The sequence below is a fragment of the Crinia signifera genome, chromosome 3 (genome assembly GCF_055691185.1).
Source record: "Crinia signifera chromosome 3, ASM5569118v1, whole genome shotgun sequence".
Taxonomy (NCBI): Eukaryota; Metazoa; Chordata; class Amphibia; order Anura; family Myobatrachidae; genus Crinia; species Crinia signifera.
Genome location: NC_139219.1, coordinates 191,018,462 through 191,043,756, shown reverse-complemented (window position 1 = coordinate 191,043,756; position 25,295 = coordinate 191,018,462).

Here is a 25,295-nt window from a genome sequence, read left to right as displayed (position 1 = left end):
CTTGCACTGTTAACGCAGTTGAGCACATTAACCTTCTCGGAGGCCGAGGCGGAAGCCATATTATTTAAACAGCAACTCGTGGACGATTCTGAGCCGATCCCACTTAATTATCTTTATAAGGAGTGGATACGTTTAAAGCAAAAAGAGATTGATTTTCTCTATCACAGGATCACCTTGAGCGGGTACCATAAAGATAAGAGGATACCTAGAGGGTTCCGCATAAAAAATTCTCCCACCATCGGCCGGTTTAACTCTGTGTTTTGTAAAAGGTAGATTGCAGTGCTGAACAAGTGCAGCTTTGATTTAATACTCCTGGTAATTGAAGAATCTGCACGCGAACTTGCCATCGCCAAAGAGAAAATTATAACCTTTGAGAAACAATATCTGCCCGCCTTTCAGCAGGACAAGTCCCAGGACTGGTCTGATAAATTACAAACACAGATCGCTAAGTACAAACAGGACTTAATCCAATTCAAGAAAGAGAAACTCACCAAGATCATTGCTGACTATGACCACAACAGGGTCTATCAGTGGGCCTCTAATAGCGACTGCCAAAGAACACGATATAGGAGACCCAGAGACTATCAGCAGTTGTGGCAGTCTGATTCATCTCAAGAAGTGGGCACCAATAGTGAATCTGAGGGTACTAGTGAAGCTATACCAACTACCAGTATGACCCCTTTAGGGGTTGGTTCCCGCCACAGACGCGGTGGCCAAACAGGCGTACCCGCAGAGGAGGGGAGAGGAAGAGGTCGAGTAGGGAGACCCCTGCTGCGACCAAGGACCTGATATTCAACCTGTCCAACCATCCCTTGACAACCACTGAGGAACAAGTCTTGCGTAGAGGTATGTCATTTGTGCTGACTGTTAAATTTGACAACATGCAGTGGTCGATTGAGAGATATAAATTGGGACGTCAACTTAAACTACATGAGCATTTCAGGGGTACCAAAGCAATATCTCGTGTCAATTTAGAGGACAATAATGTACCCTTACCTACAGCATTAAAAAAATTGCACAAAAAATCGCATTTTGATCCTCTGTCTAATAACCCTTCCATTAAAACTTTCATTCGTCTGCTTAACCACAATGTCAAGGTTTCTGTGGAGGAAGATTGTCTCCAAACTGCTGGCTACAATAACATGAGCCAATCGGAATTACGAGCATTACATGATCTTTCTAAATACACTGATATAATTATACGCCCCACCGACAAGGGCGGGGCGATTGTAATACAGAATTTATCGGATTATTCTGCCGAGCGCAATCGACAATTTAGTGATGACAGGGTTTACAAACAATTGGATCGTGACCCCACATTGGTCTTTGACAAACAAGGCAGGACAGACTCCAACTGGCTGTCAGTCAAGGTGACATTACACCAGCTTTGAGGACTGCCCTCACCAATGATAAACCCACGGTACCCATTATCTATTCATTGCCAAAGATTCACAAATCTTTGATAAATCAGCCTGGACGGTCGATTATATCAGCCAGAAATGGACTTTTTCACAAAACTGCTACATATTTGGACACAATTTTACAACCCTGTATCCAACACCATCCTAGGTATCTATTGGATATGACGGCATTTCTCAACAGACTACAATGGGTCGGTGATATCCCTGACGGTGCTCTGCTTTGCAGTCTTGACATTTCCAGTCTTTATACCATCATACCGAATGATGAGGGACTCAGGGCGGTTCGCTGCCTTATTGAAAATAATCCCCACTACACTGGGCCTGATCTGGGACTGGTAATTGATTTATTACAAATGGTATTGTCATGCAATTATTTTATTTTTGACAGCATGTTCTTCCTTCAGGCATCAGGGTGTGCGATGGGGTCCAATGTGGCCCCATCGTACGCCAATGCCTACATGTTTCTTGTTGAGGATGAGGTGTTGATGTGTAATCACATATAATGTACTTATGTACGAGCGGTACATAGATTACTTGTTTCTGGTCTGGAAAGGCAGCCAAATGCTATTGGAACAATTCATTTCTACACATAATTCAACTGGGCCAATTTACATTTAACATTAGTCATGATATCATGAATTAACTAGATGTGCAGGTTAAGTTGGAGGGAGGTCAAATCAGTACAGAATTATTCCGAAAAGCGACAGACCGGAATACTACCCTTCATGCGGCCAGCTTTCACCCCAGTAAACTTAAGTACTCTTATTCACAGTTTTTGAGAGTGATTAGAATTTGCTCTAGTCATGAGATGGCCAACAAACACATTGATAGAATGATTGAGGATTTTTTGTTGAGAGTGTATAGCTTACAGCAGCTCCAACAAGCTAAATACAAAGCTTTGGGGATGTCAAAGAGAGGATGCTTTGAGACCACAGATCAAGAAACCCCTCACTAATCGTATGCCCTGGGTAAATCATTATCATACATCTAGTGGCCAGATACAAAAAATTACCAAGCAACTATGGCCTACTGTAAGTACGGATCCTAAGCTTAACTTGAGAGACACCACTGTCATGACATGTTATAGTCGGGTAAAAATATTCGAGATTGGGTCATGAAAACTGACATAACAGGAATGCGACAAGCAGATTCCACACAAAATCCTTTCATGCAATTAAGGAAATGATGTTTTAGATGTCTTAATTGTGTGGTCTGTCGCTCTTTGGCCACAGGTACTGATTTTCCGCATCCCCATACAGGACAAAGAATTCCTATACGTCATCGGGTTACTTGCACCACGAAGTATATTATTTATCTCATTACATGCCCTTGCGGACTTGGGTACATGGGCAATACCGACCGCATCTTGAGGGAACGCATTGCTGGCCACAAATCCACTCTGAGGGCCGCGTTTGCAAGTGGTCATAGTGACCAGCCTGTGGCTCGTCACTATGTCAACCATGACCATGCCATTGCGACTTTAAAATACACCATTGTTGATCATGAACCTGCTAGACTCCGTAGGGGTGACGATCCTTACGCCTCCTTCAGAAGGAAGCGAGATGGATACACCGCCTTGGCACATTGGCCCCACGAGGCCTCAATGAGGCAGCTGGACTTCATTGTTTTTTGTGATACAATGTTTTATTGTGTGGCATGTTTTCCTTAAATTACCATAGCTATATACAAGTTGTCATTGGCGCTATTTCCACTAGCCTCCGTATCTGGTTTTGTTTTGTTTATGAGATGTGTAACTCTTATCCATACGTAATCTGATACATTGTGTAAGTACCACTAATTAGCGCATATTATGTACATGAGTATTCAAGCCTTTATTACATTGTTTATATGAAGTTTCTCAGTCATGCTTTTTCTTTCTTTGTTTTTATTTAGCAGGTCGCCATAGCAACCATGACAGGGATGCACGGCAGTTGGCGGTGACGTAATGACGTTGCGGGGAGCTGTTAGCAAGGCGGGCGGATTGTTGTGTCCAGCTCTTTGCTATAGTAACCGGCGCTAATTGAGCACGTCACTGCTATGCATGCTAACCGGGACCGGAAGCGGGCGGCCTGCAGTACGTGGGGGTGAATTGGTTTGTTTCTATAAATTTGGTTTGTGTACACTGCATTATATATCCTGATGAAGCATCAAAAACGTTTTGTCTCTGGGTGCTGTCCTCTACAAAATCCATATATATATATATATATATATATATATAGCAGGGTGATCCGATGAACGGAGGAGATGGAGCGGCACTCAAATGGACTCAAAAATCACAGGATACAGCAACAACGTGCGACCAACGTTTCGGTTTATTAAACCTTTGTCAAGATCGTTCAAATATTGAAAAAACATACCTTTTATACCAGACACCGTGTGTTACCCAGCGTCTCCTTCTTCCGGGTCCATCGACGTCACCAGCCGGCGACGCACGCTGCGGGGTGCACGTGATGACACTCACCGCTGTGCTGATGCACAGACAGGGACTTCCGGAGTCAGGGGACAGGTTGCGTAGCAACCACACTACAACAAACAAGACAAGCAAATGTGTGAATACATACACTTAAAATACATGTAAAAATCCAATCACCAGAACATGGAACATGCGCTGCGGGACAGAAATTAAATAGTATGCGCGGCCAAAATCAAAAAATAATCCTGTGGCCAATACACGTGAGGGGCGCAACGAAGCACCACTGATACAAAGTATACCAGTGTGCATATAGCAACATGCGACTATACATAATAGCCAGTGTCTAAATACTATGCACTGGGGCTGTCCACCAAGAAAAAAAAAAAAAATATGCAGGCAAAGAACTCTAATCAACTGGAAAAAGCAGAACCGTGTCCAAAAAAAGACACGTGATGTGCCTAACTGGCAGTAATCAGATAAATTGAGTAAACAAAAACACATAAAAAGGGCATAATTCATAGAAAGTAAATGGGGGTACAAGGATGCGGGTCCTCAGCAGAGTAAATGCAAAACACTAAATGGATGAGCATAAAGTCCAGGCATGATCACAAAAAGCACGATAGGGGTAAGTTCTCATTCAGACCCTCTGGAGCTACGGTTCTTAACCTGAAAATCCACCTGGATTCGTGTTGCAAAAGGGTTTTGGGCCTATTCCCTCCTCTGATTTTTTTGGGCACCTGCTCAATGATTTTATACCGTAGAGTGGATAAGCCGTGGCCACACTCACGAAAGTGGCGTGCCACCGGCTGTTCGGTGTCGATTTTTTTGCCACTTAATGACTGGCGTATCGAAGAGCGATGCATCGCCATCCTCTCCTTGAACTGCCTTGTGGTCTTACCGATGTAGTATAGACCACAAGGACAGCGAAGGAAATAGACGACGTGCGTCGAAGTACATGTCACCACCTGCCTAATGGGAATTTTGATGCCCGAATGTGGGTGGTTAAACGTCTCACCCACTTCCATGAAGCTGCAGCAAGTGCATCCTGTGCACCTGTAGCAGCCAGGCTTTTTGGTGAGGAAGTTACCAGGCTGGGGTGCTTTGTAAGCAGAAATATCATTGTGCACAAGCCAATCTTTGAGGTTGTGGGTACGAGCATAGCTGGGCATAATGCTGTATTCACCGAGGCCTCTGATGTCTCTATCAGAGGTTACCATGGGCCAAAAGGATTTGATCTTGGTGTTAATATCTTGACTACCCGAGTGAAACCTCTGAACAAAGGGAAGTTTTTTGCCCGTACTGGTTTGTCTACCCTTAGGTTTGAGGGCCTGTTCTCTGGGTACAGATAATGCTTTGTTTTTGGCCAAAATGAGATCATTCAGATGATATCCGCGTACCCGAAATTGGTCGATCATAAGATCAATTTCTCTTTCGGTGTTCAGGATATCATCCGAAATCCTATGAACCCTTAAGAATTGCGAGTAAGGTAACCCTTTTTTGGTGGAAACCGGGTGAGAGCTCTGATAGTGCAGAATCGTGTTGCGATCCGTTTCTTTCTTGTATAAACTGGTATGTATGCGGTTCTCTTTAAGGGAAACACACACATCCAAATAATTAACACTGGTCCTGCTCATACAATATGTGAACCTGATCGGAGTGTCCGATAGGTTGACTTTTTCCATGAGGTCCCGGAAATCAGTCTCGCTGCCCACCCAAATGAGCAGCAAATCATCTATGTACCGGATGAAGGATGGGATCTTGGTGGCGACATCCGGGTCCGACAAAAACAATCCATGTTCCACATCAAACATGAACGTGTTTGCGAACGCCGGCGCCACACAAGATCCCATTGCACACCCCTGCAATTGGATGTACCATTTGCTATCGAAAAGGAAATAATTCCTTTTAAGTGTGAGTTCTAGTAATTGTATAAAGAACTCGATCTTGGGGCCCTTGTACAAAGGATGGTTCGTTAGCAATCTGTGTGCCGCCTGTACACCAGCATCATGAGGGATACTGGTGTACAGGCTGACCACATCCAGAGTGCACAACCAGCAGTTGTCAGGTAAAGAAGGTAACTGTTGAAGTTTTGTAATCAGGGTAGTAGTATCCTTGAGGTAGGTTGCCTGAGACTGCACTACTGGCTGGAAGAATGAGTCCAGGTACTTAGAGATAACATAATAGATTGAATCCCTGGCTGCTATAATGGGCCGCCCCGGGGGTTGGACGGGGTCCTTGTGCAGCTTAGGCAAGGTGTACAAAACCGGGGCCACTGGATTTTCCTGGAACAAGGCTCTACGGGTGTTGTCAGAGATAATGTCAAGGCTAACGGCCTGTCTGAGTAAGGTGTCTAATTCCATGTTGAACTTGGTAGTCGGGTCTTCTGGGAGACGTCTGTAGACGGTTGAATCATCCAGCTGGCGGTAGATCTCTAAGCGATATTGCTCAATGTCCTGTATAACAATACCGCCCCCCTTGTCGGCGGGGCGTATCGTTATAGATTGATCCTCACTAAGTTTCTTCAACACTTGCATATCTTCTTTGTTGAAGTTGCTGCGTTTAGTAGGTGGGGAAGTAACATTCCCTTGTTGTTCCACCATTCGCAAAAAACATTTGAGAGAAATATTGTTATTGGGGGGATCAAACGTGGACTTTGGTCGAAAAAGATTGTATGGTTCATCAGTGGTGGTCAGGTTATTTGTGGCAACAGAAAAATGTTCCTTGAGGCGAAGGTTACGGCCCAATCTGTAGGTGTCTATCTTCCACTGAAACTTATCAAGTGGGCACGAGGGCACAAAGGACAGGCCCTTGCTGAGGATGGTCATCTCAGCTTCAGACAATGTTCGTTTAGACAGATTAAATATTATTTCGTTTTTTTGCCCCTGGCTCTGCCTCTGCCAGAGCCTGCGGTTTTGGCCGCCTCTGCGTGTCTGTCTTTGGCGCCTGGTACCCGCTGTGCGCGGGTTCGAACCCCTTCCAAGTTTCAGTGGAAGATAGACACCTACAGATTGGGCCGTAACCTTCGCCTCAAGGAACATTTTTCTGTTGCCACAAATAACCTGACCACCACTGATGAACCATACAATCTTTTTCGACCAAAGTCCACGTTTGATCCCCCCAATAACAATATTTCTCTCAAATGTTTTTTGCGAATGGTGGAACAACAAGGGAATGTTACTTCCCCACCTACTAAACGCAGCAACTTCAACAAAGAAGATATGCAAGTGTTGAAGAAACTTAGTGAGGATCAATCTATAACGATACGCCCCGCCGACAAGGGGGGCGGTATTGTTATACAGGACATTGAGCAATATCGCTTAGAGATCTACCGCCAGCTGGATGATTCAACCGTCTACAGACGTCTCCCAGAAGACCCGACTACCAAGTTCAACATGGAATTAGACACCTTACTCAGACAGGCCGTTAGCCTTGACATTATCTCTGACAACACCCGTAGAGCCTTGTTCCAGGAAAATCCAGTGGCCCCGGTTTTGTACACCTTGCCTAAGCTGCACAAGGACCCCGTCCAACCCCCGGGGCGGCCCATTATAGCAGCCAGGGATTCAATCTATTATGTTATCTCTAAGTACCTGGACTCATTCTTCCAGCCAGTAGTGCAGTCTCAGGCAACCTACCTCAAGGATACTACTACCCTGATTACAAAACTTCAACAGTTACCTTCTTTACCTGACAACTGCTGGTTGTGCACTCTGGATGTGGTCAGCCTGTACACCAGTATCCCTCATGATGCTGGTGTACAGGCGGCACACAGATTGCTAACGAACCATCCTTTGTACAAGGGCCCCAAGATCGAGTTCTTTATACAATTACTAGAACTCACACTTAAAAGGAATTATTTCCTTTTCGATAGCAAATGGTACATCCAATTGCAGGGGTGTGCAATGGGATCTTGTGTGGCGCCGGCGTTCGCAAACACGTTCATGTTTGATGTGGAACATGGATTGTTTTTGTCGGACCCGGATGTCGCCACCAAGATCCCATTCTTCATCCGGTACATAGATGATTTGCTGCTCATTTGGGTGGGCAGCGAGACTGATTTCCGGGACCTCATGGAAAAAGTCAACCTATCGGACACTCCGATCAGGTTCACATATTGTATGAGCAGGACCAGTGTTAATTATTTGGATGTGTGTGTTTCCCTTAAAGAGAACCGCATACATACCAGTTTATACAAGAAAGAAACGGATCGCAACACGATTCTGCACTATCAGAGCTCTCACCCGGTTTCCACCAAAAAAGGGTTACCTTACTCGCAATTCTTAAGGGTTCATAGGATTTCGGATGATATCCTGAACACCGAAAGAGAAATTGATCTTATGATCGACCAATTTCGGGTACGCGGATATCATCTGAATGATCTCATTTTGGCCAAAAACAAAGCATTATCTGTACCCAGAGAACAGGCCCTCAAACCTAAGGGTAGACAAACCAGTACGGGCAAAAAACTTCCCTTTGTTCAGAGGTTTCACTCGGGTAGTCAAGATATTAACACCAAGATCAAATCCTTTTGGCCCATGGTAACCTCTGATAGAGACATCAGAGGCCTCGGTGAATACAGCATTATGCCCAGCTATGCTCGTACCCACAACCTCAAAGATTGGCTTGTGCACAATGATATTTCTGCTTACAAAGCACCCCAGCCTAGTAACTTCCTCACCAAAAAGCCTGGCTGCTACAGGTGCACAGGATGCACTTGCTGCAGCTTCATGGAAGTGGGTGAGACGTTTAACCACCCACATTCGGGCATCAAAATTCCCATTAGGCAGGTGGTGACATGTACTTCGACGCACGTCGTCTATTTCCTTCGCTGTCCTTGTGGTCTATACTACATCGGTAAGACCACAAGGCAGTTCAAGGAGAGGATGGCGATGCATCGCTCTTCGATACGCCAGTCATTAAGTGGCAAAAAAATCGACACCGAACAGCCGGTGGCACGCCACTTTCGTGAGTGTGGCCACGGCTTATCCACTCTACGGTATAAAATCATTGAGCAGGTGCCCAAAAAAATCAGAGGAGGGAATAGGCCCAAAACCCTTTTGCAACATGAATCCAGGTGGATTTTCAGGTTAAGAACCGTAGCTCCAGAGGGTCTGAATGAGAACTTACCCCTATCGTGCTTTTTGTGATCATGCCTGGACTTTATGCTCATCCATTTAGTGTTTTGCATTTACTCTGCTGAGGACCCGCATCCTTGTACCCCCATTTACTTTCTATGAATTATGCCCTTTTTATGTGTTTTTGTTTACTCAATTTATCTGATTACTGCCAGTTAGGCACATCACGTGTCTTTTTTTGGACACGGTTCTGCTTTTTCCAGTTGATTAGAGTTCTTTGCCTGCATATTTTTTTTTTTTTTCTTGGTGGACAGCCCCAGTGCATAGTATTTAGACACTGGCTATTATGTATAGTCGCATGTTGCTATATGCACACTGGTATACTTTGTATCAGTGGTGCTTCGTTGCGCCCCTCACGTGTATTGGCCACAGGATTATTTTTTGATTTTGGCCGCGCATACTATTTAATTTCTGTCCCGCAGCGCATGTTCCATGTTCTGGTGATTGGATTTTTACATGTATTTTAAGTGTATGTATTCACACATTTGCTTGTCTTGTTTGTTGTAGTGTGGTTGCTACGCAACCTGTCCCCTGACTCCGGAAGTCCCTGTCTGTGCATCAGCACAGCGGTGAGTGTCATCACGTGCACCCCGCAGCGTGCGTCGCCGGCTGGTGACGTCGATGGACCCGGAAGAAGGAGACGCTGGGTAACACACGGTGTCTGGTATAAAAGGTATGTTTTTTCAATATTTGAACGATCTTGACAAAGGTTTAATAAACCGAAACGTTGGTCGCACGTTGTTGCTGTATCCTGTGATTTTTGAGTCCATTTGAGTGCCGCTCCATCTCCTCCGTTCATCGGATCACCCTGCTATCCAGTAGCCGACCGGGCTACAGAGAAGGCACCAGGGCCATTACTGCTTCATTACTGGAGTGCCGGGTCATCACCCCATATATATATATATATATATATATCCTGGAAGCAGCCCGGCACTCTCCCACCTGGGTGCAGATAACCCCGGTTCCTTCTGGAAACTGAAGATAGTAACGAGGAAAACAAACAGCGGCACTCGGAGGAAGTTTTCAACATCTATTCAAAAAATACCATTCCAACGCTTCGGGGCCGGTGTGCCCCTTTGTCAAGGTGTAGGTGAACCAACACTTAGACAAAGGGGCACACCAGCCTCGAAACGTTGGAATGGTATTTTTTGAATATATGTTGAAAACTTACTCCGAGTGCCGCTCTTTGTTTTCCTCGTTACTATACATACATATATATATATTTATATATATATATATATATACGCCGTCTAGGCTCCGGCACTCCTGCTGCCCGCCCCCCTCGGGGGTATCGTGCTCCCGTGCCTTCCCAGGGACCGCGGTCCTGATATACACCAGACAAGACAAATGAGGCGGCACTTGGAGACTTTGTAGAAAGGTTGAAGCAGTGTATTTCAAATAACAAAGTGCATCTACGTTTCGGGGAACGCACTCCCCGTCATCAGGATACATACAAAATAAGCAGTGAGACTTATATAGTGTGTCTTACCACACGTGAAGGACAAACCACATTGAGCCAGAGAACACAGCATGGGTCTAGTCCAGTGGTTCCCAAACTGTGCGCCGTGGCTCCCTGGGGTGCCTCGGGACACATGCAGGGGTGCCCTGGGTTGGTGGTCCAGGACCAACTCAAATTATTAATGGTTAATTATTTATAAGCAAAACCAGTGCTGGTGGCTGCCAATCATAAAATGTGTACAAACAGAAGCAACCCCTGCCCTTTTCCACATAACTGACCCTAAGTATCACAAATAAACCCAATCTAATTAAAATAAATTTGGCCTAGGGGTGCCGTGAAAAAAAAATCTGCTACTCTAGGGTGCCATGATTAAAAAAAGATTGGGAACCCCTGGTCTAGTCCATTAAAGTATTCCCAGTTTGATAGGGGGACCTATACAGATAGAAATCCATCTTTTGTTGAGGAGTCAGTCCTGGTTTTTAATATGTCTGTCATTTGTCCGTTATTTCTATATCTACCTATGTTTGTCCAGTTCTAGCACTTGCTTTTTTATCTTGGTACAGCAACAAAATGTTATCATGCACAATGCACTTTAATACCCTTGTCCTATTTTCAGGGGTTCTTATGATTGTATGATATAGTTTTTGCACAGGTTTTCACCTGTCCGTTGTTGTTGTCACAGGGTTGCCAAGGCAACGCCGCCGGGCGCGCCACCATCAGCTGAACCGGAAGTGGAAGGCCAACGCCGGTCACAGACGCGACGGGGCCGCGGGCGGCGAGGCACTGGACCTGATGTCCTTCACGTGTGGTACGACACACTATATAAGTCTCACTGCTTATTTTGTATGTATCCTGATGACGGGTAGTGCGTTCCCCGAAACGTAGATGCACTTTGTTATTTGAAATACACTGCTTCAACCTTTCTACAAAGTCTCCAAGTGCCGCCTCATTTATCTTGTCTGGTGTATATATATATATATATATATATATATATATATGTTAACCTTGGATGAGTGGCGCCACTTTATGCTTAAGTAGATATATAAAAAAACAACAATATTCCCTTATTTATATAGGGTGTCAGCCCGTCTTAAAATGACAAAGTACCGGTATAATACTTATAGAAAAATGTGCAGGGAAGGAATAAGACCTTGGCGACTAATTGTTGTGAGAAGTAATAAATAGTATATAAAATATATATATAAAAAAATTATTTATTTGTAACAATATAAGACAAATACACAAAAGCGATCAGAGGGGTGCAGACTGCTAAGATATCAAGCTTAAAATATTAGGGAGTCAAGGATACATAAAAAAATTTTATGAAAGAGGTTGTTATATATATAAAATGGGGGGGATGGGATATATAAAAAAATACAAAATACAATGGATAAAAAGTAGAATAGTAATAGCAGCAAATTCAATAAAGAACGCTTATCTTTTTGAGAAGGTAGGAGGTCAGATACCCGACGCGTTTCGTCTATGTGACTTCTTCAAGGGGTAGGGAGCAACTGAACTCAGGCCGGTTTTTATACCTGTATGCCTGTCAGATACTCAGTGACATCACTTCCTGTGATTCACTGGCTTAATTAGTGGTGTAAAAAATCAAAAGGAGATATTAGGGATAGTAGGGGCTAAATGAACATATGAGTTTATACATGAATATAATGTCCAGCTAAACGCTATATATAGAGGGATAAATACGTTTTCAAAACATAGTAAATAACGTATATTAGATGAAGTTGCGGCACTTCCGCCACACTTCCTGTGTCCTTATAGTGCGACTGCGCATGTCCGGCTTGTTATAAGTGATTGCTGAGCGACGACCTCCTTTCTGTATGCGCATGTGCCAGGAGGTCCCGTTCGGAGATACGGGCGTCTCATCTTCACATCCATAGCTCTAGTGGATGTGTCTGAAGTCGCGAGTGCCGGCGGCCATTTTCTTGTGGATCACGTATAGGAGAACATCGTAATTTGACTGGCGGCCATCTTTTCGGGGGTATTTCTTATCGTATGAGGCATATATACAATGATAAGAACAAAGAAAATAGTAACTAAAAAATTCTGGGTTATATTTAGCAGCAGAACGAACGGGGATAATTCCCATATTATCACTATGCGCTGATAGTAAACAAAGTATGAATAATAATCAGAAAGACGTATTTGAAGCATTTGCATATAGAAAGGTGATTTTAGATACATTGATTGACGCAACAGAATAATCTGTGAAAGTGAAGTGCTAGTGCTAATATAGGTATAAAGTGCTAGTGCTAGTATAGGTACAGTAGTGTCAGAATCATTGGTGACACATTTTAGAGAAGTATTAGAAGTGACAGGATTAATAGAATTTATTAGATATCTAATAAATTCTATTAATCCTGTCACTTCTAATACTTCTCTAAAATGTGTCACCAATGATTCTGACACTACTGTACCTATCAATCAATGTATCTAAAATCACCTTTCTATATGCAAATGCTTCAAATACGTCTTTCTGATTATTATTCATACTTTGTTTACTATCAGCGCATAGTGATAATATGGGAATTATCCCCGTTCGTTCTGCTGCTAAATATAACCCAGAATTTTTTAGTTACTATTTTCTTTGTTCTTATCATTGTATATATGCCTCATACGATAAGAAATACCCCCGAAAAGATGGCCGCCAGTCAAATTACGATGTTCTCCTATACGTGATCCACAAGAAAATGGCCGCCGGCACTCGCGACTTCAGACACATCCACTAGAGCTATGGATGTGAAGATGAGACGCCCGTATCTCCGAACGGGACCTCCTGGCACATGCGCATACAGAAAGGAGGTCGTCGCTCAGCAATCACTTATAACAAGCCGGACATGCGCAGTCGCACTATAAGGACACAGGAAGTGTGGCGGAAGTGCCGCAACTTCATCTAATATACGTTATTTACTATGTTTTGAAAACGTATTTATCCCTCTATATATAGCGTTTAGCTGGACATTATATTCATGTATAAACTCATATGTTCATTTAGCCCCTACTATCCCTAATATCTCCTTTTGATTTTTTACACCACTAATTAAGCCAGTGAATCACAGGAAGTGATGTCACTGAGTATCTGACAGGCATACAGGTATAAAAACCGGCCTGAGTTCAGTTGCTCCCTACCCCTTGAAGAAGTCACATAGACGAAACGCGTCGGGTATCTGACCTCCTACCTTCTCAAAAAGATAAGCGTTCTTTATTGAATTTGCTGCTATTACTATTCTACTTTTTATCCATTGTATTTTGTATTTTTTTATATATCCCATCCCCCCCATTTTATATATATAACAACCTCTTTCATAAATTTTTTTTATGTATCCTTGACTCCCTAATATTTTAAGCTTGATATCTTAGCAGTCTGCACCCCTCTGATCGCTTTTGTGTATTTGTCTTATATTGTTACAAATAAATAATTTTTTTATATATATATTTTATATACTATTTATTACTTCTCACAACAATTAGTCGCCAAGGTCTTATTCCTTCCCTGCATATATATATATATATATATCCAAAATAATCTAAGTATTTGGTACTTAGACACAGGAGAGTACACACCTTCAGGAGCCAGCAAGGTCGTATTGGACCGAATCTTTACTCCTGTGAGTCACAAGAGGACTTTATATTCCTTGGTATAGTTCACCCCCTAGCTTCATCTAGGTGGAATTACACCTTAAAAACTATATTAGGAGACGTGATTACAGTCCACCCATTAATGGTACCCACAAAACCAGAAGAGAAATAAAAATAAAATAGAGGTAGCCTTCAAGCAGTTATTACAGCTAAAACTTGGGCCCAATATCGGACCAGTTGATATCAAAATCAAAATCTGATAAAAGTTTTTTTGATGTAAAAGACCCTTAAAGATCTATTTCACTAAAACTATTCACACCTGATGAAGTCTCATAAAGAGACGAAACGCGTCGGGTATCCGTTGTGATCCATAATCTAAGGAATACACCTTTGTCACAAAATCCTATTCCAAGAAAAAGTCTGGTTTATTTGATTTAATTGTTTTAAATAAATGTTTTATATTTCAAAACGTTGTATGCTGATTATGGTACTATAAAACTAAGGAAAGACAGGAAGTATCCTGAAAATTTCATAGGGCGCTATATAACACTATTGTTTTGGATATTAGTGTTTGGATCTCTCTAGTAGGGGATCTAGTGTTATTGAGCGACCAATTTAGCTTAGCGCAAACTCTAGAGATATTGTGTATATATATATATATATATATATATATATATATATATATATATATATATATATATATAACAAATAATCCGGGACCCACAATTTGAATATTATATAACCTGTGTGCCGTGCCCTTGTTGTATTTTAAATAGGGGTTTTTTTTAATTACATTTTTTATTGAGGATTGAGCATAGCATGAATATTGACAGTTTACAATATGGTCCTGCAGAGCAGGGAACAAAGTATTAAAAATCAATTTAGCTAAAGAACAATTGCATATAGTTTTAACAGGTGTTTCACATGTTACTTTCGTCTGTAGGTCTTTTTGGATGGACGCGACTGGAGAATTACATACAATTAGGGCCGTGTACGGACGGGTCTCATCCGTTTTCACACCGACATCTTCCGTATATCGGTGTCTGGCCTTTTTTCAATGGAAAACTCAGCGTGTGTCACCGATCGTGAGAGTGAGCGTACGTCCATGCACGGTGGCTTACCCTTCACATATATGGCACTGCAAATCTTGCCTTTCAGCAATAATTAAGACAATTAATTAATTATTCTAATTGTTATTCAATAATTGTTTTCTATTAACTCAATTGTGTACCTTAATAAACACCCTAATAAAACAACATTTTAAACCTCATTTCATGCATATTTATTATGTTCTAATGTTGCATTTTAATCACTATCTATGTGTCCCCACATTGGTTTTACTTTTAAATAAAGTTATGTTGGTGTTACAGTGAAAAAGTTGACACATGTCGACTTCTGTGAATTGAGTGTAATGCTTGTAAAGTATACAAAAACACTTACTGAATGGGTGTAGATGGTTATAAAATAACTACCTTGGCATATATAACCAGGTATTAGAATAAATCTTACCTAAAATTAAACCAACCTTTACATGTAGAGAAGTGTAGAAAGATACGCTTCCAATGTGTTTGAGGGCTGTGTGTGGCTTGCAGGTAGTGAAATAATGGTTTTCACATAATAGGCTGCAGCATTGCTTATTACATTCAGGTGTAGTAATCAGCGTTAATTAGCAGACCCATGCGTCCGCTCTCATGCAGTATTTCTAGGGGTGGTCTGGAGCTGTCTTTGGCATCTTCCTGTTTTTGGCCCAAAATGCTCGGTGCGTTCGCCGATCGAGCGGTTGTAGCAGCGTACATTTTTTGTGCACACCCCCATGTACGCCCATGTTTACGCCCAGTTTTCCTCATTATTCCGGCAGCTCTCCTAAAAACGCCCCGATGCCGCCCACAATGACCGTACTCTAGCGGACAGGTTTTTTCGCACGTAGAGACCAGTCCGTGAGCGGTGTGAGGTCGCCGCACATGTGCATTGTGAAAGCTACGCATGCGCAGATGAAAAAAAAAACCTGATCCGCCCGTATACGGTCCCACCATATCGAGCAGAATAAGGCCCTTAGTTCTAAAGTCAGCTAACCTGAAGAGCAATTGGTGGATTACCTGAAACAAATTGGGTCTCATACCATTGCGTTGAACCAAGACATTTATATATTTGTGTCTTGAGCACAGTTGATTAAATAGGGTTTTTTAAAGTCAAATATTTACAGTATCACAGTATAATGATATACGTTACATGGCATGCATGGATTCCCATTTCAATTGCAGCACTTCATCCATTCTCCGAATGCTTTGTTTCAGAGCTCCTTGCTCCTTTCTCCAAAATGTTAGGCTGACATGTAATACCCCATTCACACCACAAATGCAGAGACAAACCCGGGAATTAAATTCCCGGGACAAGCAGGGACATTCCCGGGTTTGGACCCATTCACACATGCTTTTGAAGCACGGACAACCCGAGTCGGCACCTTTCACACTGAACCCGGGATGACCCTGCATTTCTATGAGAATATCATTGAAAGTGGCCGTTTTTTGGCCCACGTGAGGTAATCAGGGAGAGGGGTAAAGGGAGAGAGGGAGGGTGGGTCTTTGCAGACATTGCAGGCTTTCAGGGGTGAAATAGCGCTGCTGGGGTCCTTTGTGCCACAGAGCTTGCACAGTCTTCCTGTATGCTGTGTGATTGCCAATGCAGACATTCTTGGCTTTCAGGCTGTCAGGGGTTAAATGGCACTTCAACGGGTGGTGCCACAGAACATGCACAGTGTCTCCCTGCACGTTGTATGCTGCCTCTGGGCGTGTCTGTGAGCGTCCAACACAACAGGAAGTTACCCTGCTAGCAAATCAGCATTAGCAGAGGCAACATAGGAAGCAGGGACGCAGCTTTCACACGAGCCAGTAGTCCAGGAAGGACCTGGGAGCAACCCTGCTACCTAGCAGGGTTGAATTGCTGGCAAATTAACCCAGAAATTTGTCCCTGGAACCTTTCACACCAGCGCTAGTCCCGGGTTATTCCCGGACCCAATATCTTTATTGTAAGATCAGAAGAAAATTAACACATAAGGTCCATGAAACATGCATATAAAAGCATCCACATCTTGATTTTAATCACATTTTCAAACTTTTTTTGCACATCTATACTATATTTTTTACTAAGAAGGTGCAAACAGTCACCTTTTTTAATGAATGTTCGAATAAAAGTTACATTTTAAAAACAAGTAAGGTACTTGTGTACTTTCACGGCTCCCATCGCATGCCATCGCATGCCATCGCATGCCAAATGTAGTGGCATGCGATGGCATGCGATTTTTGCAGGTTTTTTTTAGCATTTTTGAAAAATCGCATGCGATCGCATCGCATTCGATTTTTAACAGAAATGCATCCAAATGCATTGAAATTAGTATCAAACATGTTCAATGGCCCCCAAATGTCATTTTTGAGGCTGTACCACCCCCACTATCAACGCAAACCCGAAGCGTGGCGAGCGCATCGAGCCCGCGAGGGGGCGGCGGTACGCGTCCTACAACCTTTTTATACCCCCACTATCCACGTCGGCGTGGAGTTGAGAATAGAAAGTGTGGCGAGCGCAGCGAGCCACCGAGCCCGAAGCATGGCGAGGGGACGCGGACACCTGTGAAGCCCGCAAGGGGACGCGTATACCTGTGAAGGTAGCCGTGTCCCCTCGCGGGGCACGCTGCGCTCGCCACGCTTCGGGCTCGGTGGCTCACTACGCTCGCCACACTTTCTATTCTCAACTCCACGCCGACGTGGATAGTGGGGGTATGAAAAGGTCGTAGGACGCGTACCGCCGCCCCTCGCGGGCTCGCTGCGCTCGCCACACTTCGGGTTCGCGTTGATAGTGGGGGTGGTACAGCCTCAAAAATGACATTTGGGGGCCATTGAACAAGAGGAGCGTCCCTGCTGCCCTGCTCATATGAGAAATATGAGCGGCTGCAGGACGCTCCACTTCCGCCCACACTGGCACCTAGCTTTTGCCCTTTTGCTCCGTCCTATACCCCCGAACCAATACGGGGATATTATAGTAAATCCACACTATCCACCTAACCAATTACGATCCAGTTCTTTTCCGTGGCACATGACCACTATCCACCAATGAAATATCTCTCTTGTACCACTACATTATCATCTATTTTAGCAATGCTATTCAGCAAAATACTCCTGAATAAACGTGAATTACATGCATATGTTTTCTTCTGCCTCCTCTTCATATTTTTATTATGTTTTTTTACGGATTGGACCGATTATGTGTTTTACTGTGTACCATGTGACCAAATCTACTTCCTGCTTAGTCTGGTATAAAAAAACCTCTGCCACACCACCCCATCACCTTTGATAAAGCCGCTGAGTCGGCGAAACGCATCAGTTGTTGTTTACCCCCACTTTTGGACTGTTCCAGACCAGCCTTGGACCTACTTGGATTTACCTAACCGTGGACACTATACCATCTTGAAGGACCCCAGCACCATCTTTGGGAGTGTCGACTCTAGGTGTCTCCCCTACTCTGGACGGTGACTCGGCCCCAACACCAACTCGGGCCTTGAGTCCCAGGGAGAGAAACTACACACCCCAGCTTTGTCTACAGGTGGATGGTAATCCCTATCCAATTGATTTTGCATTTGCACTTTACATGGTCCTGACCCCAGGCCTAATAGGAATGCACAGTCCCTCATTGTGACCCAATTTTCCCCAAAAAAAAACCTTTACAAAGTACCAGCACAATTTGGTCATTTATTGAATAAAATGTATTATTGTTTTTAATTGTACAATCAGTCCAATCCTTTATTAGTTTTTCATGTTATTTTAATTAACCATTTTAGCGCTGCTACCCCCCTTTTTTTCCATATTTGAAACATGTGCCACTTACCTACATGCTCATTGCTAGGGGGTGTTGCTCGATGCCAGGGGCATCATGTTGGATGCCAGGGGCTTCATGCTGGATGCCAGGGGCTTCATGCTGGATGCCAGGGGCCTCATTCTGGATGCCAAGGGGGCTTCATGCTCGTTGCCAAGGGGAAATACATGCTGGTTGCCAGGGGCGTAACTAGAACTTGCTGGGCCCCATAGAAACTGCAAACATAGGAGACTGCAGGGACACCATGGGGCGCTCAGCTAATAAAGAGGAGAAGCGCTGTAAGCAGCTGTGACAGCCGGGCAGAGAGCTGCATGCTGCCCGGCAGTATATTGAACTGAAAGCAGGTCCGCGGCTATTTTGAATTCTCCCGCTGGACCGAGAGACAGTAGGAGCTCGCGGCCAGCAGCCAATAAGAAGCCCCCATTGCCGCTCCTTATTGGCTGCCGGACCGCAAGCTCCTATTGGCTCGTGGTCCAGCAGCTGCAGTAGCATTCAAAATAGCCATGGACGGTGGCAGACCTGCTTTCAGTATACAGCCGGGCAGAATGCAGCTCTCTGCCCGGCTGTCATAGCTACTTCAAGATGTTCAAGTACCTTGTCAGCGCTCCTTAGCCACCGGTTATGCAGAACCGATCGTATATTAGGTATCGGTTCTGCAGAACCGGTGCGAACCGGCTGAATCCCACCACTGGTGCAGGGTCTCCGTCTGCATGTGGATGGAGACTCTGCACCCCTGTGGCGCAGCCCCGTCTCCCATCCGTTTCTCTGTGCCTGCCGGCCCCGTCTCCTGCTCCCTGCTGCGTTAATTGCATTCAAAATTTGAATCGTAGTTAATGTGCTTGTGCCAGTGCCAGATTAAGGTCTAAATGGGCCTGGAGCTGAAAATGATCAAGGGCCTATTATGCGCAATAATAAGGGTTGTGGCCAGCACCTAATAATGTGGGGGGGCGTGACCAGTGTTCTGTTTGACAGGGTGAGGAGGCATTCCAGTCATAGAAAAACACTGAAAGCCAAAACTTGGTAGACAACATTTCAGCACCTTTTATGTGGTCACCTAAATTTACCACACCATATACCCCTTCTACAAATCATGCAACACAATATTAACCCCCTTATACTGCACTTGCCTCTTACACATTATGCCACATGGAATGAGCCAAAATTCACACTATAACACACAGATTGAGTCAAAAGTCACATTATGCCACATGGATTGAGCCAAAATACAAACTATACCAAAATGATTGAGCCAAAATTCACAATATGCTTCACAAACAGGGACATTGCACGCCAAAGGTGCTCATTAAAAATGTACACCATAATGCCCATTACAAGTTAAGCCTATTATAAAGTATGCAACGTAAGTGCTGCTTACCTACATGCTTATTGCAAGGGGCTCCATGTTCATTGCGAGGGGTTCCATGCTCGTTGCCATGTGGGATTACATGCTCAATGCCAAGGGGAATACATGCTCGCAGTAACTTGGGGACAGCCGCCACCAGACAGAAGTGACAGCCATTGACAGCTGGCAGAGAGCTGGGAGCTTGCCCAGCAGTATTGAGAGCATTGCAGCTCCCGGCTATTTGAAATAATACCCCTTTCACACCAGAAAATGCAGGGACTTACCCGAGAATATGGTCCCAGGATCATGCAGGGACATTCCCGGGCTGGCCCAGTTTACACCAGCCTAGTCCCTGCATTTTCTGGTCTGAATTGGAGAGAAACCCACCCCCCTTCCCCCCTCCGTTAACTGGCTAAATTGGATATATCTTTGGAACCAACTGACCCATTTACATGAGACCAGTATCATATTGAATAACTTTTGAGTGGGCTTTGAATGATTTTGGTCCCATGAAACTGGGCTATTTGGTTCCAGAGAAATTTGCCCTGAAAGTGCATGAACAGCCATGAAATTACATTTCAGAAATAAAAAAAATAGGTTTTCCCACAATATCTCTGGAACCAATTAACCCATATGAACCAGCCTGGTATCAGATTGAAGGCCCAGTGATTTGGGTTCGAATAAGATCTTTTGTAATGCCAGTGGGGAACTGGCAGCCGTTGGAACTGGGTGGGGGTCAGAATTAGCTGGTTCCATGTTATCCTATGGGGAAAATGTTCCAGGTTTGCCGGCGGTATGTCAATGGGGCTAGCGACGTAGGGCTAGGCTCATTGGAAAGCCCCAGTCCTCATCTACAAAATGGGCCTATTTGGAGAGTGGGCCTGGAGCTGTAGCTCCATCAGGCCCATTGTTAATCTGGCCCTGGCTGGTGCGTTAACGCGATATTAATGCGTTAACGTGCCTAGCACTATGAAAAATACATTCAACATTTTCAAGACCTCTGAGTACCATTGCATTTATGGAAGTAGATACCTAGATAGATATATAGATAGATAGATAGATAGATATACTATATATATATATATATTTATTGATGAGTGCAAATCCAGTTCTTAATACAATATGTGGCAGATCAGGCTTGAGTGCTCCCTGCTGTGTCATTCAGCATCTCTCCCCAACGGAACAAGAGGAATACATATGAATGTTGTATTTATTCACATATCAAGTCTCGTTTGGAATATCTTAGAATATTTTACAATAGGTGTCAAGAAACAGAAATATATCTTACAGGTAGTGATGGATTACCATTCTATTTGAGATATTTTTTACATATTACAGGTTTTTTTATTTCCATCAATTGCCACTGAGAAAATCATGTCTTGCAAGTCAAAACAACATTTTGGGTTGTGATATTATTTTTGTCATATTCATCACAGCAGTTTCTGCTCTTCTCCAAAATCTTAAGAAAAAGTTTTGGCAGATTTAGACAACTTAGTGAAACAATACAGTTAGATAAAAGCATTGTTATATATTGCAATATTGTCACTCCCTTATTTCCTATGTACAGTATATGATATACTGTAGAAGACTACAGGAGGTTGGTTTGTGGCCAGAAAATAATGTGAATTACATTTTTATGATATAAAACATTGGGGATTGGTTTTAAACCTTTACTCCATAACATCCTGGGGCCACTTTTACCATTTCAATACTGTAGCTTCAATATCTTACGCAAAAAATTGTTCCATTTTTCTTTTTTGAGTAAAATGATAATCTGGAGGCAGTTAAAGAATGGTAAGTCAAATATTAAAGAATGGGCATATTTAGTTGGCCTTTTCTCTGCACAAAAAATTGAGGATTAACACAAGGAGGTTCAATGATTATGTGTAAACTGGGAATCAATGGTGGTTCACCATCGTGAACCCCCTGATTGTGCCATTTTCTAATGGGGATTTTCTAGTAGCTCCTGAAGCTGCATGGAACAGTAAACCCTCAGGGATTCACACATGGGTGATTCCCCACTAATTGGATTGGAATAGCACAGTAATTACCAGCAGGGTATTGAATATGCCCCCCAAAATGTGAACAGTTATAATGTCATGAACTAATGTTCAATAAAAATGTCTTTCCTTGGTGGCATTCTAGTGCATTATAAGTAATCACAATGAACAGTGTTTATGTCTTCAGTCAACCAACAGTTATTATGCAAGTGTATCTTTAACCCTTTGAGTGCCAATGTTGCTGTGAGATCCTCAAAATATCTGCTAAAAATGCCAGCATCACTCACAGCGACTGTTTTTTGTGTGTGGGTGCAATATTTAACTAAACTTCAATTAACTGACTTGGCTGTATTTGTATTAATTTATACTAAGAGATTAGTCGCTGTGAGCGATGCTGGCATTTTTAGCAGATATTTTAAGGATCGCTCACAGCAACGTTGGCACTCAAAGGGTTAAAGTCAGGGCACCAAGGGCACAAGGTAGAAGGAAAGGGTGTTTGAATATAAAAGGACTGGGAGTTTGGATAAGGGTAACTAGAATGAAAGGGAAGTGGTGGGAATGGAGTGGACAGGAATGGGTGAACGTGGCAGTCATCTATGGACACACATATTGGGGGACTCCACACAAACATTACCTCCTGGTTAGCCGCAAACATTACCTCCTGGCTAGCCCCAAGCAGTGTTGCAAGACATCACATCATGTATGCTGCTGAGAACATTGCAGACTTGTACTACAGTGCAACACTGACCGTAAGGGGTATAGTGGCAGCCGGTGTGTGAATAGGAGATCCATTCTATTGGTGGGAGTCTGCACAACATTGTTGCCCTGAAGGCCTTATTCCGGCCCTGGTGGGGAAGATAAAGCGGAGTCAGTGGTGTAAGTTCGTAACAGTTGCCCGGACGCAAGATAAATATTGGTGCCTCCCCAAACCACCTTATATAAATATATGCATGCATGTATGTATTTTATGATTAAAATAAAGAGAGTGTGACACCTATGGTCCTGCTAGGTGGGAGAGTCAGCCACAGAAGTGATAATGATGGCATTCAATTAACTGATTTGAACTCGCAGTGGAAGAGAGGTGCCCCCTTGGGAGCAGGAGCCCGGCGGCAGATGACTCCATTGCCTCCCAGAGTTACACCTCTGAGCGGACTGGCTGGGGTGACCCGACAGATGCTGGGTCCATTTATTTATTCATACAGTAAATACATCTGTTAAAAGTATAAGAGCATGAATAAAAATGCACTCATGGGCCCATGTTGTACTATACACCCATCTGCCATTGTGGATACTCTTCAGAACTTCAGCTTCTTCCTTGTCATGACCTTCGTCACTTGTTTTCCTACTGAGATTCAAACAGTCTAATATGAATTATGTTACTAAATGCTACTATGTGAATAATACTACTTATTTATCATTATAAATGAGACACATTGAAGAATATACTTTTTTAGATTATGCTCTTACTATATATCTTTATTCTTGTCGTTTCAAGTGAATAGTCGGTAAATTATACAGAACAAGTTCTGTTATTGGTGCATTTAATATAGATTACCAGTCTAAGTTTACAAAAAAATTATGTATTTTGCTGGATTGTTGACAATATAATTCAATTTAGTCTTCTAACGTGGTTACGCTACAGATTATAAATCTAATTTTAACAATTCCATAGTCAGTCTCTGACGCTTAAATAGCAGACACAATCTATCAACTGAAATATCCATCTATGAAAAGCAGAGAATTGGGACACAGAGTACTTTTTCTCTGGAGTGTATTTGATAAATCATCTCCTTTCGTAGTCTGCATGTGAAAGTACCTGCAATCTGTCTCTTGAAAATCCTTGGTTTTTCACAGCATGTAGTCAGTCGCTTGCACTAACTGCATTGTGTTGTAGCATCCGTCTCTTATATTACAAGTTTTATCAGTTATATGTCTTACATTGAGGAACATTAAAATGCAGTCTAGATGATTAGGTATTAATTACCGTTCAGATTTTCTTGTAGATAGTACACTACAGAAAAATAAAAAATTTGGTCTGGATTCAATTAACCGTGATAGGAAAAGAGTGGTATTGTAAGGCTTTAACGCCCGGGGCTATTCAATTGTAGCCCTTTCCTTTGCAATACAGTATAAATTACTTGCTGGGCAACCAATAGAATCTTGGCTAAATTCACAAATCTATGGGTTAACCTATTCCCAGGAAACCCAGTATCAGGGCATTTAACTCAGATTTCTACCTCCCTCAGACTTCAATAAAAATCTGTTAAAGGCTGTACACACTGCGCAATTGCATTGCTATTCCATCCCAGATCGATCCCAATCAAATCAGGATCGAATCGCACAGCAAGGCAAATGCATTCGATTTGGATTATATAGTACAGATCTGTACTATATAGTCTTGCCTGCAGTCTATTTTTATATTTGATTTTGATGCAGCGGGGCTGTGTACCGGGATCAAATCTAAATTGAATGCATTCAATTTATGTTACATTTCAATTCAATTTTGATTACATTTTGGTTATATAAGCAAGATCAAATAGAAAAATAGTCCACATCGAACCGTGTGTACCGTCATTAGTGCTTGGTGCAACAGGCTCTAACTGAATAGCCCTGGAAGATCAAAAAGTCCATGGTAATTAACCCTGGCTAATAAATCTGTCATTTTATTGTCTTTCTCTGACGGATTGAAATACATTGCTTACATTGAACACCATATCAACATAAAAATCAATTTTAAAAAGTGTATTTTATTCCATTCTAAAATAAAATGTAGAGGTTTGCATCTAATCCAGTGGTTCCCAAACTGTGTGCCGTGGCTCCCTGGGGTGCCTCGGGACACTTGCAGGGTTGGTGGTCGAGGACAAATTATTTATGATCAATTATTTATGGACAAACCAGTGCTGGTGGCTGCCAATCATAAAATATGTGTACAATCAGAAGTAAATCCTGCCCTTTACCACATAACTGCACATATAAGCACATTTAAACTCAATCTACTTAATTTTATATATATTTTTGGGGTTTAGGGGTGCCGTGGAAAAATTCAGATACTCTAGGGTGCCGTG